Raw genomic sequence first — 18,632 nt, forward strand, 5'->3', positions numbered from 1 at the left:
TAGAGGAAAAAGGAATGATAGACATTTGGAGAGAAAGAAATGGGAAGGAAAAAGGAGTTTTCTAGAAGACAAATAGTAGGAAATTTTGTAAACCAATCGAGAATAGACTATGTGTTATGCACAAGAAAAATAAAAATTTATATAGAAAAAATAAGCTACGATGAAACTGTTTTAAGTGACCATAAATTTGTATTTTTTAATTTTAATACAGAAGAAATACAAAGAGGCCCAGGGGTATGGACATTAAATAGTGAAATTTTTAAAAACGAAGACTATGTTAAAAAAGTAACAGAAATAATAGAAAAGGAAAAAGGAAACCAGATTTATAATGAAGACAAAAGACTATGGTGGGAAAATGTCAAATTTCTGATTAAAAAATCTACATTAACATTCTGTAGAATAATATAAAGAATAAAAGACACAAAGAAAAGACAATCAAAGAAAACTTAGAAAAAGAACTAGAAAAAAATGAAACAGACATTCAAAAAATAAAAGAAATGGAGGGAAAACTGAAAGAAATAGAAGAAAAGAAATATGAAGGAGCTAGACTAAGAAGCAAAGCAAAATATGTAGTAGAGGGAAAAAAATGCACAAAGTTCTTCTTTGATTTAGAAAGACAAAAAGGAAAAGCAGAAACAATAAAGATAATACAAGGGGCAAAAGGAGAAAGCATAGAAGGAAATGAAGAAATTTTAAAAGAAATCAAAAAATACTTTGAGGAGTTATTTAAAACACAGGGAGTTGATGAAGTACAAAATGGCAAAATTATTAAAACAGATAAAAACAAAAATAGATGAAGAGGATAAAAGAGAATGCGACCAAGAAATAAGGGAAGAAGAAATAAGAAAAGCAATAGAAAACTTGAACAAAAGGAAAAGTCCAGGAATCGATGGTTTAAATAGTGAATTTTATGTATGTTTTAAAGAAATTTTAATTCCAATTTTAACTGACGTTTTTAAGGAAATACTGCAAAATCGGGTCGGGGAGTAAAGTAAATGAAGACAAAACGGTTTATATGAAATTTGGAAAGGAAACAGATTTAGCAGAATGCACCAATTTTAAAGAAGTAGAAGAAATCAAGATTTTAGGGGTTTTATTGGGGAAAGATGCCAGGACAGCGAGAGATAAGATGTGGGAAGGTTGAATGAATTTAAAGAAGGCTTTTTAACTGAACAATATGTTATAGACACAATGGAGGAGGCGAAAGAGGAATACAACAGAAAGGAAATTGAGAAAAATCTTGACATAATTAAACAGGCGATTCCAAAAGAATGGATAAGAAGCATAGAAAATTTTGAAAAAGAAAAAGAAACAAAAGAAGTGTATGTGAAAACAGGTGAAAAAATATGCAATTTTAATGAATGTACTGTGAAAAATATTTATTGTTTTTTTAGAGAGAATGTTTTTAAAGAACCAACAGCAAACAAATACTGGATAGAGAAATACAAAAATGTAAAAGCAAATGAAATATGGGGAAACATGAAAGGAAGGTATGTAGAAACAAAAGTCGAATGTCTAGAATTTTTAATAAGGCACAAAGCAATCTTTTCTGATGTCATTTTAAACAAGATAGGAATGGAACGAAGTGGAATGTGTAAAGTATGTCAAAAAGAAGAAGAGGGTTTTTTACACATGTTTTTATATTGTCAAGAATTGGAAGGTTTTTTAAAAAATTGTAAAGTTTTAATTAAAGGACTACTTGGAGACTGGGATGAAAATGAAACAGATGGAACAGAGTAGTTATGTTGGGATGGAATAAGAACAATGAAAATAAGAAAATAGTAAACCTATGTATAATGCTGATGAAAAATGCAATGTGGGAAAGGAGAATTGTGGCAAAAAAAGAGAAAATGGTGATGGATGTATGGGGAATTTTGAAGAGGAAAATGGAGAGATATGTGGAAAAACTGTATGTATATCATAAAAATGAGAACATTTTGAGTGAGCTGCACAAAATTCTGACGAACAAAGCATGTCAAGTTTTTAAAGAAATGAACTGGAAACTACCACGTTTTTAATGTTTTTGAATATGAAAAGATCTTTTAATGTCTGTTTTATTATGATTTACTGTAAAAGATTGTAATTGAAATTGGTTCAATAAAAAAAAGAGAAAAAAAAAAAAAAAAAAAAGGAAATGCCCGATCTCATCTGAACTCGGAAGTAAAGCAGGGTCGGGCCTGGTTAGTACTTGGACGGGAGACTGTCTGGGAATACCAGGTGCTGTAAGCTTTTCGAAGTCCTTCATTTGGCAGCTGATAGACTTCCCCGTGTCACAGCTTCGCTGCCATTATTTTTTCTCGCCTTCAAGGGCATTGTTTCTGTCGGTGCTGTGTCGATGCCAGCTGAGCTGCGCTCGTAAAAAAAAAAAAAAAGGAAATGCCCGATTTTATCTGAACTCGGAAGTAAAGCAGGGTCGGGCCTGGTTAGTACTTGGATGGGAGACCGCCTGGGAATACCAGGTGCTGTAAGCTTTTCGAAGTCCTTCATTTGGCAGCTGATAGACTTCCCCGTGTCACAGCTTCGCTGCCATTATTTTTTCTCGCCTTCAAGGGCACTGTTTCTGTCGGTGCTGTGTCGATGCCAGCTGAGCTGCGCTCGCTCCCTGGTGCTGCGCCTGTTTCAAATAGCCAACTCTTGACAACCTCTTTCGCTTACGGCCATACCACCCTGGAAATGCCCGATCTCATCTGAACTCGGAAGTAAAGCAGGGTCGGGCCTGGTTAGTACTTGGATGGGAGACCGCCTGGGAATACCAGGTGCTGTAAGCTTTTCGAAGTCCTTCATTTGGCAGCTGATAGACTTCCCCGTGTCACAGCTTCGCTGCCATTATTTTTTCTCGCCTTCAAGGGCACTGTTTCTGTCGGTGCTGTGTCGATGCCAGCTGAGCTGCGCTCGTAAAAAAAAAAAAAAAAGGAAATGCCCGATCTCATCTGAACTCGGAAGTAAAGCAGGGTCGGGCCTGGTTAGTACTTGGATGGGAGACCGCCTGGGAATACCAGGTGCTGTAAGCTTTTCGAAGTCCTTCATTTGTCAGCTGATAGACTTCCCCGTGTCACAGCTTCGCTGCCATTATTTTTTCTCGCCTTCAAGGGCATTGTTTCTGTCGGTGCTGTGTCGATGCCAGCTGAGCTGCGCTCGCTCCCTGGTGCTGCGCCTGTTTCAGATAGCCAACTCTTGACGGCTTCTTTGGCTTACGGCCATACCACCCTGGAAATGCCCGATCTCATCTGAACTCGGAAGTAAAGCAGGGTCGGGCCTGGTAAGTACTTGAATAGGAGACCGCCTGGGAATACCAGGTGGTGTAAGCTTTTCGAAGTCCTTCATTTGGCAGCTGATAGACTTCCCCGTGTCACAGCTTCGCTGCCATTATTTTTTCTCGCCATCAAGGGCATTGTTTCTGTCAGTGATGTGTCGATGCCAGCTGAGCTGCGCTCGCTCCCTGGTGCTGCGCCTGTTTCAAATAGCCAACTCTTGACGGCTTCTTTCGCTTACGGCCATACCACCCTGGGTACGCTAGAGGGAGTTAGTGTGCAAACAGGAAGTGAAAGGCTGCAGACGGAAGAGAAAGGCTCTCCCTTTCTTTTGTTGTTTTATTTAGTTTTTTTGGGTGTTTATTATAGTTTAAGGAGTTATTATTTTTATTTTCGGAGTTTAAACCACCTGACAGCAGCACATGTGCTAGCTGGAAGGTGGTTATTCACCTTTTTTGCTCGGATTTTTTTGGGACAATGGAAAGCACAAAGGACAAATTCACTGGACTTTCGGGGAAAACAAGAGGAGAAAATAACACAGAGATGGATGGTGAAAAGCAAAGAGGAGACGACACGGGAGTACGAGAGGGAAAACAGATGGGAAACAACACAGCACGAGGAGGAGAAACAAACATGGCTAACATGGAACGACAAGAAAATCAGCAACAGGAAAGACAACATGAAAGGAGAGGAAAGAAGTACTTGAAGGAAGCAACTGTAATACTGAACGTGGACAAAGTAAAAGAGGTGAGAGTTTCAGACATTATTAAGGCGTTAACAGAAAAATGTGGACATGGGAAAATTTTGGCAATAAGACCGAGAAAGGACAAAGAATATGAAATAACTTTAGAAGAGGAAGAAACTTGTGACAAACTGATTGATGGACTAACAATAAATGAAGAGAACTGTGAAGTTAAAATGTTACAAAACAGAGACTACGTTGTCTTCTTTATGCACTTGCCTGTTTATCTGGAGGATAGTTTAATATTAGAAAAATTGGATGGATGGGGTGTTAGCCCCTTATCAAAAATTAAAAGGAGGACATATCCGGGCACTGAGATTGAGGATGGGACAAGGTTCATAAAGACACGGTTGTGGAGGTGGCTTCGCTTCCATATAGCACGAAGTTTGAAACGGCAGAAGGACCCCAATATTTCCGGGTGATGCACAGCCACCAAGTTAAGACTTGTAGGCTGTGTATGAGCCCGGAGCATGTATTGAAAGACTGCCCAGACTTTAGGTGCTTTAAGTGCGAAGAAAGAGGACATTTTGCAAGAAACTGTGATGCAATTAAATGCCCAGAATGCCTCCAAATTTTAGCAAAATGTGAATGTTGGATGGAGGCAGAGGAAGGAGAAGAGAGAAACCAGATAAGCAGGCAAGTGCATAAAGTAAACAATGTAGAACAAAATAAAGGAGAAGAACAAGCAGGAGTTTTACAACCAAAAGACTTACTGAAAGAGATACAAAATGGAAAAGAAATTCAAGAGGATAAGAAAATGCATAAGAGTGTAAGAATTGAAATATTGCAAATATTCTGATATCTTTGACAATTCAAAACATGAGCTGAAAACAGAGACTGGTGACTTCACAACCCACCAGGGAGGAATGCGGGAAAAACCAGTTCCTGCTGCATTTGCATCTGACTATGCTGAGACTCAGCTTCATTCCCCCAACTCACGCATATGGTCATTTCAATGTTTGAATGTTTTAGATTAACCAAACTGACTTTAATTATCATGTTTGATATCATTTGAAATGTCTCAGTGCAATTGGTACAATGGTCTCATTCTCTCAGAAATATACATAACCAGAACAATAAATATATAACTTCAGGCATCTTTTGAACCACTGTGAGGGGTGTGACTTTTACACTAAGTGTGAATGCCTTCTTTGTTATTCACACCCCCTTCCTTGAGGGAATTCTTGGATTATTTAAGGCAAGGTTTGAGAAAAACTCAGGGCGATTCTGCCTAACCAGATCAGCCCATAACATGGGGTCTGCCCCATGTTATGTATATTTCAAAGTCAGGAATGTATCTTTTTCATCTTGGATTTATCTTTGATAATTTGATGTTTTGTATTGATCATTTATGAATTGACTGATTGAATTGGCATAATACATTTACCTGACTAATAAATTGTAATGTTTGACCATATTTTGCTCACTCTGTAATTATTAATTCAAGTAGATTACGCTGTATCCTTGTTTCCGCACGTCTTGCGTCAGGTCAGTAGACGGACTAAAATCCAATTGAGATGGAGCATTGGCACACTAATTGTGTTTTAGGGATCCGGCAGACTCTTGGTATTGATTCATGTGTACTTAGGTGGAAAGGGCGATAACTTCCGTCTAGGTCAACAAGGTGTTGCACGACTAACCTAGATTGGGTACCCGACCTTTGTTTGAAGGTAATATTATTCTAAATTAAGTTCATATGGGAAACCATGGGCTTGGTGAAAACCAAAGTTACTATAGAGTCCAGTAGTCGGGTACATTTATATTAATGCCCTAACCTCTAATTAGAAATGATGATTGTCTTAACTCAAAGGTGTACATCTAAGCGGGACTAACTAAAGTATTTTAGAACGAGCGCGCTGGTAGCGGCCATCTAAAGTATTAGTCAATTTACCTCTGTTTAATATTCAAGACTGACCGGAGTGTGACCGTGAGGGACGCCTTCGGCCGAGGCGATTTCTCTGAGCGACATGAGCACCCGAATGAACGGATGTAATAGTTACTAGTGAAGACAAACGGTTCAAACATTTATCTAAATTACATATTGATATAATCTTCTTAATGTTTTATAATTGGAGTCAGATAAAACGAGGATAAATATATTAATATTCTAAACCATCTCATACTAAAATTGGAGTCAGATATGAGTTAAGTTTAATATAAATCAACATTGTGCACTGGAAAGACCGAACATGCAGTGAACCTTCATCCACCAGTGGACACCGGCATTGGGCCAACTGGGTGGACCTTACAAGAGGAATAATGAAGATGACATTTTTTGTGAAGAAAGACATGAAGAAGAGAGAGGAAAAATGCAAAATGAAGCAAATGAAAGACTGATATTGGAAGAAAGGGAGAGGCAAACGCTTTTCAAAGAAAAGGAAAAAAGAGAAGAGGATAATGAAAACAGAAATGGAAACAATGGACAAATCTCAGATGTGTGGAGACAATGAGGTGAAGACTGGACAAAGAAATGAAGAAAAAAGTAATGAAATTGGAAGAGAAGAAGAAATTAAAATGGACAGAGAGGAGAGAAGAACAATTCGAAGAAGGACATTAAAGATTAAACCTAATCTAGAAAGTACAAAGAGAAAATTGACTACAAGAATGAAAAACATCAACAGATATGAAGTGTTAAAGGAAATGGAGGGAGATGATGAGTAATAATGATTTTTAGGTTTTTAATTTTATTTTTATTTCTTTTAATGGTTTTAAAATGTGTATCTTTTAATGCAAGAGGTATGATGGAAAAAGGGAAATTTGAGAAAATAAGAGAAAAATGTAAAAATACATGATAGTATTACAAGAAACAAACTGGAAAGATTATGTAATGGAAGATTTAAAAAAGAAGTGGGAGGGGGATATCTTATATAACAATGGTGATGGCAAATCTGGAAGAGGGGTGGCATTTTTAATAAAAAAAGATGTTTTTAATATTAAAAAAATCGTGTATAAAGACAACAATGGAAAGTGTTTAGTGATAGAAGTAAACTATGAAGGACAAGAAATGATTATAGCCAATATACATGCACCAACGGAAGAGAAAGATAAAAAAGAGTTTTTTAAGATTTTAAATAAGGTAATTGAGAGATATAAAAAAATAATAATAGTAGGAGATTTTAATACAGTTTTTAATAAACAAGACATGGCAGATGGAATGGTTTTTAAATCTGACACAGCAAGGAAAGAACTAAAGGAGCTAATAAAAGAAAATAATTTAATAGACATATGGAGGGAAAATAACAAAGAAAAAAGAGAGTTTTCAAGGAGACAAATAGTTGGAGATTTTATATGTCAAACAAGAATAGATTTTATATTATGTACTAGGAATATTGAGAATTTTATAGAAAACATACAGTATGAAGAGAACAGTTTTAGTGATCATAAGCTCTTGCATTTTAAAGTGAATGTAGAAAACATACAAAAAGGACCAGGAACTTGGATTTTAAACACAACCATTTTTAAAAATGAAGATTATGTTCAAAAAGTCAAAGAAATAATAGAGAAAGAAAAAGAAAATAGAATGTATGATGAAGATAAAAGGATATGGTGGGAAAACACAAAATACCAAATAAGAAAATACACAATCAAATATTGCGCAGTACTACAAAGATGTAAAAAGTATACAGAAAAAGAAGTTAAAAGATCCTTAGAAAAAGAATTAAACAAAGAAAATAAAGATATTGAAAAAATCAAAGAAATAGAGCAAAAATTACGAGATTTAGAAGAAGACAAATATTAGGGGGCAATGTTGAGGAGCAGATCTAAATACACAGTAGAAGGGGAAAAATGCACGAAATTCTTTTTTGATTTAGAGAAGCAAAGAGGTAAAGCAGGAATACTAAAGGAAATTAAAGGGAGAAATGGAAAAATTGCGAAAGGAAACATAGAAATACTAGAAGAAATCAAGCATTTTTATGAAGATCTATTTAAAGCAAAAGGTATTGATGAAGAAAAAGAAAGGAAGATTCTAAATTATATAAAAGTAAAATTAGAAAAAGATGACAACAAAGAATGTGACAGAGAAATAGAAGAAGAAGAGATTGAAATTGCAATAAATCAACTAAATAAAAAGAAAAGTCCAGGTATAGATGGAATAGGAAATGAATTTTATATTGTTTTTAAAGATATTTTAAAAGGAATACTTAAAGAAGTTTTTAAAGAAATTTTTAAATGTAATGAGATGAATGAAAGAATGGGGATGGGATTAATGAAGTTAATATATAAAAGAAAAGGAGCAAAAACTGAATTACAAAATTATAGACCTATAACAATGTTGAATACAGATTTAAAGATTTTAGCAAAAGTTTTAGCGAATAGATTAAAGGAAGTAATGCCTAAATTAATTAAATCAAATCAAGCATATGCAATAAAAGGGAGAGATATTGCAGATGTAACAATGAGTATTAAAAGCACAATAGAATATTTACAAGAAAAGAAGATGAATGGTTTTTTAATTAGTGTAGATTTTGAAAAGGCTTTTGACAGAGTAGAACATACTTACTTATTTGATGTACTCAAAACATTTGGATTTGGAGAGAATTTTATAAATTGGATTAAAATTTTATATAAAGGGGCTTTTACAAAAGTAAAATGTAATGGTTTTTTAACAGATTGTTTAAAAATTACAAGATCAATTAGACAAGGATGTCCTCTTTCAGCACTATTATATTCCCTAGTCGCAGAACCTTTAGGGTTAGCAATAAAACAAGAAACTAAAATTAAAGGAATAAAAATAGAAGAAGAGGAGGATGAAGGAAAAATATACCAGTATGCTGATGATACAACAATAATAGTAAAGGATAAAAAGAGTGTAAAAGAAGCCATGAAAAAAGTACAAGAGTTTTGTAAGGGAACAGGAAGCAAAATAAATGAAAAAAAATACAATATATGAGGTTTGGTAAAGCAGATATTTTAACAGATTGTTTCCAATTTAGAGAAGTAGAAGAACTGAAAATTTTAGGAATTTTAATTGGTAAAAATGAAAGAAAAGCAACAGAAAAGATGTGGGATGATCTAATAAGAGGAATAGAATCAAGATTACATTTTTGGAGGATGAGAGAACTTTGCTTAAAGGGGAAAGCCTTAATAATAAATGTTTTAATGACATCAAAGCTATGGTATAAATTATATATAACAGAAATGCCATGTTGGATAGAAGGGAGATTGAAAAAGTGTGTTCAAGATTTTTTATGGGAGGGGAAACCCCCAAGAATTGCTTACAATAGAATAATAGGAGCAACAGAAGAAGGAGGGATAGGATTGATTAATATTAAACAAAGGAAGAATTGTCTTAGAGTCAAAATGGTTAAAAAGCTTTTACAAGTGAACTCAACAGAATGGAAAAAGGTCATAAAATATTTTTTTTTTTTAAAGTTGGCAATTTTAACTTAAGAGAAGATATTCTTTGGTTAAAAACAAAAAAACTGAATGATGGAAAAGTTACCAGGGTTTTATCAAGACATTTTAAGTGGTAAGTCATTTTTTGACTTTTGCCAAGTTTTAATTTAAGTGTTGAGGTGAAGTCTTTTGACTAATTTGATATTTAAAGCATCCCGTGTTCAAAGACAAATTTACTATACCATGCCACTGTCCAGATCGGAAACTAGGCACAAGGAGTCACTGGCATTGTCCTAAATGTGCCAAAATAATAAGCAGATCTGTAGATTTTAAAACACACTTGCGTAAACATGGTAGGCTATTGTAAATATTCTAAATTCTATAAGCTTAATGAGTGAAATTGCATTTTTCAACTGTATAACTCCCTTTCTCTGCAACTACAGGTCTGATGGTGCCAACAACAACATCTGGTGAGTACATTTATGTTTCTAACCCAACTGAAGTAATGACACAATAACACATTATAATTATGTTAATCACACTATGACATGTATTATTATTCTTAGAAAAGAAACAACCTGAAGATAAAGACATCCCAAAAGCAAACAAAATTTGCCATATATGTGGTATCACATTTAGCACAAACTCAAACCTATTACGGCATAAAAAGGAACAACATGCTGGGCAAGAACAAATGTTTTGCATTGACCCAAAAATGGGATTTATTTGACCACAAAGCAATCCCATGGTATCAGATTGCCAATACATGTCCGAAAGACATTAACATCACAGCTCTAAGATTGTGAAGTGGAGGAATGCAGAGACTATATGGCCATAGCTGCTCAAAGTGGAAACCCAGGGAAAGAATGCCACCACTTAGAGTGGACCAAGAAAACCAGTGCATACATTCCACCACCAGCACTACAAGAGAAAACCGTAAAGGAGGTGGTTGAAAAGGGACTCCTTTCTAAGTCTAGGCAAGAGGTATGTTTGGAACTTTACCAACATGCTTGCTCACACGAAGTAGACAGTGTGTTTCCTATTTTCTTGGGGGAACACAATCTGTCAGAGAGATATCTATTTTTCTTAGTGTACTCTGGGGAAAAGGACACCTGGTGTAAGTTTGGAAGGACAGTTTCCACATTTGACAAACAATTGGGAAAATGGCACTCCAAGTGCATCGGTTTAAAGGACAGTATCAGTTGTGTCCACAGATACATGTGTATGTGGTGGATTTATTGGGAGCATCCTTATTTGTTGAAAAACGCACCAGAAGCCCCAGAGGATATAGAAGATATTGAGGTGTGCATCATTGGGAATGTCGGTATGGATGAGCATTTGGCCTTTTCACAGAGTAGTGTGATCACAATGACCAATTACTAGTGGAATTGAAAAAGATTACCGGAAGACATTCCACTTGAAATTACCAAAACAGAAAAACCCATTCCAGAAACCCTTATACCATCAGAAACAACCTCTCCATACTGCCCAGGGTCATGTCCTCCCCATCTTAGCAATGCTTTTGTGGTTACAACACAAGCAACTGTTTATAAGATATTTTGGCAGAATAGAGGTAAGGTATGTTATTAAATATATATCTTATATATACTGTAAATAATCTCTATGTATTTTTTGTATGCCAACCAATTTGTGTTGATGCGTTTTCTTTTAGGTATTTCCGTTTATGCCAACGCATGCCCAGTTTGCAGAAATGTAGTTCGTTTTCAGGACTACAATTCTGGATTCCACAATTATAACAACAGGGTCTTTCTTTCCATCCCGCTTTGTTTTCTACTCGCAACATAACATATAAACAACATGTTTAAAGGTACATTCTGTATTTTTTTTTTGCAGAATCACATTGTTGTTGGTAGAATGCTGCACACTATAGAATCTCATTCTGGGACTACAGTGCCACACAACACTGAGAAAAGCATTCTACCACTTCAGTGCTCTCAGGCAGTATATGTACAGTTATTTCTGTTACCGCTGTGGACACCACCCATCTGTGGTCATTGCTGATTGAAGATTGCCTTTGATTTGCCAGATGAGTGTTAGTGAATATACTTTGTTTAAAATAGAAATATCTTCAGAGTACATAGCCCAAAGGAATAGCTGACCTAAAATTTTAAAGTCTCTTATTTTTTACTCACAAGTCTGTTCTCTGCGTTCTTGGAATTGAGAAACAGCCGTAGTTTTGTGTTTCTCTTCTCTGTTTCTGCTTATTAACAGCAGGTGTTCATCATCGGTGCTCAATCATCACTTAATTAGCCCCATCATTGTCTCATTAACTTTAACTCTGCTGCTGAGTAAATTTTGCTCAATTTAGAGAGGGACCAAATATTCTCTTAACTGAGTAAATTTTACTCTGAAGATTTTACTGCGTTGTAGCATGAACTACAGTTGAGGGTGAAATATTTATTTAAGGTAATGGACCAAGGACATTTTCACAGTACTTATGGTCATTTTACATGCAGTGCTGACAATTTTAAAGTTGTTATTGTTAGCAGGGCAATAATTGAGTGTGAGACAATTTTTTTTTTATTACAAAACTGATAAACTGCAACAACTTCACATAATGAATACATAACAAGAAACCAGTACAAATCTATATTTGGAGCGTAAGCAAATGTTCAGATTTTGATAAAAAAATTACTAAAACAAACATTTTGTTTTCCACTGGATTAACTTGCATGGAGTAATTGTTCACATAAACACAAGCAATGTGTTAATTTGAAATCGACTAACAAACATAAAAATAAAACTTGAGTTAAAGCAATAGATATAGTTTTTCATAATTGGTCAATTAAAGCTATTGGTCTATAAATTGTAATAGTAATATTATTATTACATTCACATTAATATTATTTTTCCTGGTATTCTGGAAAACATGTAGATAAGTAATAGACATCAATAATTTTTAAAACCAACAGCAACAACAATAATACTAATCATAAAAATAATACTACAGTCAGTAGCAGTAATAAATAATATTGGTAATATCGTCTCAGTTTTATAATTGAGACAAGTCAGTGAAATTATTAAAATCTAAAACCGTCTAAAATTGACGGTTATTTTCATCAGTTACAGGACATGTGTCTAGCATTTTGCCTGCTTTGAATTAGACACAGATAAAGTGTGTTACATTGCATGTATTGAATAAACTAATTATAGCATTTATTTGAATAATGACAGATGTGTATCTGTGTCTGTTTAGCGTCTAATAACAAAGTTGTGTTTTTGGTTTCTTAAAAATAGCAATGTAACTCCATACTTACAGAGAAATATTATTTATCAATCCAGTAACTAAAGTATTTTTTGCCTAAAAGGTGTTAGGCAGCATTTAATTTCTGTTTATTGATATAGAATTACTTTTATTGCATATAATACCTGTGAAATTAACTTTTTATGAATGGTTTGAGATAAATGTTTTTTGGTTTTCAGGTCCTCTTTGACTTTGTTGGTTCACGCAACGACTCAACAGAGTTTTTTATCATCCGAGAAATGACATCAGCGATGTTATAGGGATTGTTTACAGTTTTACCCAAAGAATGACCAGTCTGGTAGATGAAGAAGAGCCGGAGTCAGAGATTTGAATAAATAAATTAAGTTTACTGAAGATAGTTTGCAGTTTCATTTGCAGAAGCCAGCTTCAACACTCGCAATGAGTTCCTAGGCCGCTCTGCTTACAATCACCAATCAATAACAATTATACTCTCACATAACGTCATTAATTGTGTCATACATATTTGGTGTTCTAACCTGATTGGTTAAAACACAGATAAACTAGGAACATTTCTACGTGGGGTTCGTGCGTACAATTCTGAACAATATCTAAACATAAATGTCAGACATCCTTTAGACTGATTAGAGCTGACTCCAGACCTGTGAAATGGATCAACAATCAAATAGAACACACACACACAAAGTATAATCTGTTTCTTATCCAAGGCTGACTGTACTCTCAGCCTTCTTTATCAAAACTGGTTTAAAACCGGTATAATCTACATTCAGGCAGTTATAATTCCTTACTACACAAAGTTTATCTTGAATAAAAAGTAGAATAACTTTAAAAGAATTCACCGTAAAAATAGAAAAATCACTTTAGACATTTTAGACAATATTAACTCGTAGAAATAACAATAGAAACAGTTGTTTCCAGTCCTCAGCCCTCAGTTCTACTCAAGCTCTCCGTGACCTCTGACCTAGTTTGCTGGTTCCTGAAAATAGGTATAAAGAGACTGGCAAATGCACTGAACATTCTTATATTAAGCAATGTGTTAAGTTATTCATTAATTAAAATCAATTCACAGTTAAATACTGAGAAACAGGATGATGAAAAGGATAAACGGTGGTCCATGATGAGACAAATTGGAAAGCAGAAATCAGAATCATTCAGTCGCCCCTTTTGACCAGAATGGAGTCCAAACTCCGCTTCCGGTCAACCAGTGAGGTCACTAAGGAGAGTGAAAGTGATGGCTCATGCTCCCTTAATAAGGTCACAGAGTTCTTCGCCCCTTCTTGGACAAGCTGCAACCTAAAAATTCCAGTCCCCGAGCTAAGGGCTCTTCCACTCTCCACCCACAAAAGGAGTTCACGCTTCTCATCATCGGTGGGATTAAGGGTCCTGCAAGCAGAAGTGAAAACATACAAAAAACAACAGCAGACCAACGTCCAGAATGTGAACACAAATGCGCAAGCCCTAAAAGTCCTCCAGAAGTAAACAACTCATAATTTCCATCCATACTTCCTCTGATGCATCTACAACTTGCTCCAACTCTAAATCCAAACATACAAGCTAATTCTAGTGCTCAGAGATCCTCTGATCAGACACAAAAGGTCATCCACTCGACCTAAGCCACACAGGATTCAAATTCATGACCTGCAAAAACATTTTCATCTTTACCAGTTTTAAAACATTCATCAGCATGTTCTGTAACTTCAAATTAGAATAATGAAACATTTTTACATTAACACGCATTAAACATGCCAACAGCACAATAGTCCAATTCAGCACTATTACCATGTTTAATCATCACCTTGCTGAACTCCATGTCAGTCAAGTCCACTTAAAATATCTTTTCATTCAAATAATGATGTGATTGTAGTGATGCAACACATTCCTCTGTATCATTGATAGGAAGTGTACAAGCACCCTTGTCCTGGCCATAAATGAGCCAAAATCACATTCACTGTTAACAAACTAATATCAAATCCACTCTCTGAAAGCCGGGCTAAATGAATAAACACTGTTATTGCACTCCTGACATTGAGCCAGACCCTCAGTCACCTCATAGAGACTAGATATAGATATAACCTGTTACCTAGAGGCCAAGAAAGATGTAATGGTTTTTACAAACTATTAATCCAAGTCATTAACATGCAATAAGAGGGATTGTGAATCCATTTCTTTTGTTCCCAAATTTTAGGGGTTTAACACAACTTTAGTCTAATTCAACAAAGATTAAACATAAGTCTGTCAAACTCAAGCATCTTTTAACAGAAATAAGACTAAACCTTATAATTATCTTCTCAACTTGTTATTTGTTCCATATTACTTTACTCTGACTAAACCATTCAACATAATCAGAAGCAGACACCTTGTATAAAATTCATTCGATTCTTACTGTCTGGTCAATTAGAAATGCTCACAGGTTAGCTATTTGCTCAAACTTTTGATTATTTGAAAATCTTTCATACATGTCATTTGACAATAAAACCTGTTTGAAAGCATTACCAATTGAACAAGAACAGACTGATTTAACAATTCTATTCCCACATATAATCAAGACTCTTGCTTGGATATGGACTACTAAATTTTCATTCAAAGACAGTCTAAGTTTCTGTACAACTTGTCAGTATTCACAATAATAATATTGACTTGAGTTGACTTGACTGCTTAAAAATGCTGTTAAAGTTGACGCTGCATTTCTGTTTATTAAAATGTTAATTTTCGCTGCAGCAGTATAAATACTTCTTTCTGAATTCTTACATCAGCTATTTAAACATCAGATTCAAACACTTTCATTCAACTTTATCTCTCTGTTCTACACAACATCCAAACAATTATGTTCCTCTGCACTTGAGGACACACACACATAGACAGAGAGTGTTTTACTGCAGCATTTGCCTTTAACACAAATGACTTCAACTCAATTATCTGTGTAGTTTTCCTATGCTAGAGTGAGGATGCTTTCTGGACTATTGTGGTTAGTGTCTTAGCCAATGTCACTGTTTAAATGCCATCAAGTCTAAAATATTACCTAAAACATTCAGATAGAAAAGAGTTAACTGTAATTAACCTTTGCATTCTCAGTAAATGTAGACATGTGTTTGTAACCTAATATGCATGGCAGTCTTTAATTTCACAGCTATAAGCTAATAAAATTGTTATTATTCCAGAGAGTAATCTGAACCAGGAAAAGAGGTAATTATTAACCATTGCAATCAAAGCAGGATAACCCATCCATTTAAAGCTCATCTCATGGTCTGCATCATCTTTTCCTCAGATTAACTCAGCATTATAGACTTCTGCAATATCTGGCATTTCGCTTATACAATCTGTAATAATATAACACTCATTCCAGAGGTTAGTGACAATATTCATACAACAGGGACAAATCATTCCCTCAGGACAATAAGCATTATTGTACCATAGATATGAATATTGTAACAGCTCATCACTAACTTTGCTTTTGGTGTTGAACTCGCACAAATTTATTCTTAAAATTCTCTGTCCAGTTTCAACTGGATTTACATGATCTTTTATCAAGTTTCAAAGTTTCTGTTCATAATCAATGTCTTTTCTGAGACAATCAGCTGGTGCATTTTGTTTTCTTAATATCGTTGCTAAGCAAGTCGATAACAGAAACAAAACACAACTCATGGCTTCACTCAAACAGTCTCTGTCTCTCTGTTTCATGCACATAAATTTTCAATAGTCTTAGACTATAACATTAAAATTATTACAATTCAGAATCTTTAATCATTCACCAACGTTCCAAATGTCAAAAGTTTTTATCTCTCAAAACTCAGTTGGAATTATTTAAAGACTAAGAGAATTTCTTGTAATTATTTTACCTTAACTGCTTAATTCCATTCAGCTGTGTTATCCAAACCATCTCACAGCCAGTTTTTATCTTTAGCCAGCACCATCTCGAAAATGTCCTTTGCCATGAATAAGGACCTGCATCAGTAAAATACTATGAAAAATCAGACACATCAGTTAAAAATCATATCAGCTTCACATTCAGGAATTCAACATTCTTATAAATCAGACCTTATATATCCAGTGCTGTTAAAGCCACATTGATATTGGTAAAATTTTAAGAAATTATACTGTCTCCAATGGTTCTTGAAAGCCCATTGCCATTATCTTTTTACCAATCATCTCCTTCAGGGTATCATACCCTGGCATTGTCCGTTGATGCTTGTCACAAGGACAGACATGTCCTCAATAAAAGCAGGATTCTCGTGATCAGGTCTGGACGGGGCCACTGAGGCAGATTACTGTAACTTCAAACAGTTCCCCTCTAAGGATGCTTTAGGCTGATAGAGCATCACCCCAGTCCAGCACCATCTTTCACATTAAACATCCCCCTTTTCGGGTAGATGCCCCGGGGTTTACGAGGGGTCCCATGCCTTAGGTTGTTTTCCACTTTGGCCAAGGGAAAATCTTACCCGTCTTAGGGAACCCCCCCTTCGTGCCCACCGGTCAACTGCCACTCACACTGCAAGCTCCTGTGCAGGCTTCCTCCTTGATTCAGAATTTTCTGCAAACTTGGGAAAGCGCAGTCAAGAACCATGAAAGCCATTGAGACTACCTACTAGAATTTAAACATTGAGACAGGTTTATCAAACACTTAAATCAACTGAATATCAAGCTGAGATTATTCAGGGAGTTTAGATATCACCCTGATCCATTCAGTGTCAGGGTCTGCTACCTCAGTACAGCCATCAGGCCCTGTATGTGATGGTGGAGACTAAAGATAAGACAAAAGTTACAAACAGTAATAAACCACTGAAGACAAGACAAGAAATTTCCAAACAGTAATAACAACTGTTCAAATTAATTATCTCTATAGCTCAGCGGGTATATTAGGGTTTTTCAAGATGCTTTAACAAAAGCATTTTCCTTCATTCATTTCTCTGTTCGCTTAGTCCCTTTATTAATCCGGGGTCGCCACAGCGGAATGAACTGCCAACCTATCCAGCACGTTTTTATGCAGCTGGTGCCCTTCCAGCCGCAACCCATCACTGGGAAAACAAACAAAAAACATTTTGCAATCTCTTATTTGTTAAGCTTGATTTTTAATTACTAATACTTCTAATAGTGTATACAAATTGAAATGTAGAATTTCTGTATTCATTCTAGCATTTCCTTTACATTGTGATTTCCAACTGAGCACTGTGCTTATCAATTGTTATGGAACAGGCAGATAGCAGCTCTTAGCTGACATCTAATGAGAGAGAAAGAGAGTTTTGAGCAATCTAGAACGAAAATGCATGTTTACTAAATTTAAACATACATTAAACATAACATTAACTTCAATACATAATTTTATTGTAATATATTTTTACTCAAGCCCGTCCTAAAACATATATAACAGAGTTGACATGCATTTTCAAAGTAATGCTGTTACAGTCAACAATAGTTTTAGATCTTTCAGGGGTTAACTGCATCCATCAAAGTATTATTTGAAACCCCCATTTATGTTACATATATATTATTAAAAATACATATATCCAACCATAAAGCTGCTTGTTTGCACAGACTTACATGGCACATTTTTATTCAGACATGTCTCTGTTACTTTTAGGCAAGGCAAGGCAAGTTTATTTATATAGCACATTTCATACACAGTGGCAATTCAAAGTGCTTTACATAAACAGGAATAAAAAAGACAAGTTTAGGAAAATAAAATGCAGACAATAATAATTATTAAAAACAGATAAAAACAAATTTAAATGAGTTAAAATAGGTTATAAAAGAATGAAAAAGAAAACGAAAAACATAATAGTGCGATCTGTCGGACGCAGCACAGTGCTCATTCAGTAAAGGCACAGCTAAACAGATGTGTTTTCAGTCTTGATTTGAATGTGCCTAATGTTGGAGCACATCTGATCATTTCTGGAAGCTGATTCCAGCAGCGAGAAGCATAGTGGCTGAAGGCAGATTCACCCTGCTTTGACTGAGCTCTTGGAACTTCTAGTTTATATGATCCTAAAGATCTGAGTGATCTGTTAGATTTGTATTCAGTCAGCATATCTGTAATGTATTGAGGTCCTTGGCCATTTAGTGA

The 18,632-nt window shown here is 35.2% G+C and overlaps 2 long non-coding RNA genes and 2 other non-coding genes across 4 annotated transcripts in view; all 4 read left to right on the forward strand.

The window, feature by feature from the left end:
- LOC141381964 (uncharacterized) overlaps positions 1-18,632 on the forward strand; it is a 1,176,553-nt gene that overhangs the window by 245,968 nt on the left and 911,953 nt on the right. The window lies entirely within an intron of this gene.
- LOC137492336 (5S ribosomal RNA) lies at positions 2,650-2,768 on the forward strand. The gene has a single exon (XR_011012309.1). It is a non-coding gene; the product is annotated as a 5S ribosomal RNA (ribosomal RNA).
- On the forward strand, positions 3,190-3,308 carry LOC137494117 (5S ribosomal RNA). Its single transcript, XR_011014092.1, has one exon. It is a non-coding gene; the product is annotated as a 5S ribosomal RNA (ribosomal RNA).
- On the forward strand, positions 3,526-11,159 carry LOC141381943 (uncharacterized). The gene is made up of 3 exons (XR_012402854.1): positions 3,526-3,998; positions 9,774-9,800; positions 9,897-11,159. It is a non-coding gene; the product is annotated as an uncharacterized lncRNA (long non-coding RNA).

This window comes from Danio rerio, chromosome 4, assembly GCF_049306965.1.
Source record: "Danio rerio strain Tuebingen ecotype United States chromosome 4, GRCz12tu, whole genome shotgun sequence".
Lineage (NCBI taxonomy): Eukaryota > Metazoa > Chordata > Actinopteri > Cypriniformes > Danionidae > Danio > Danio rerio.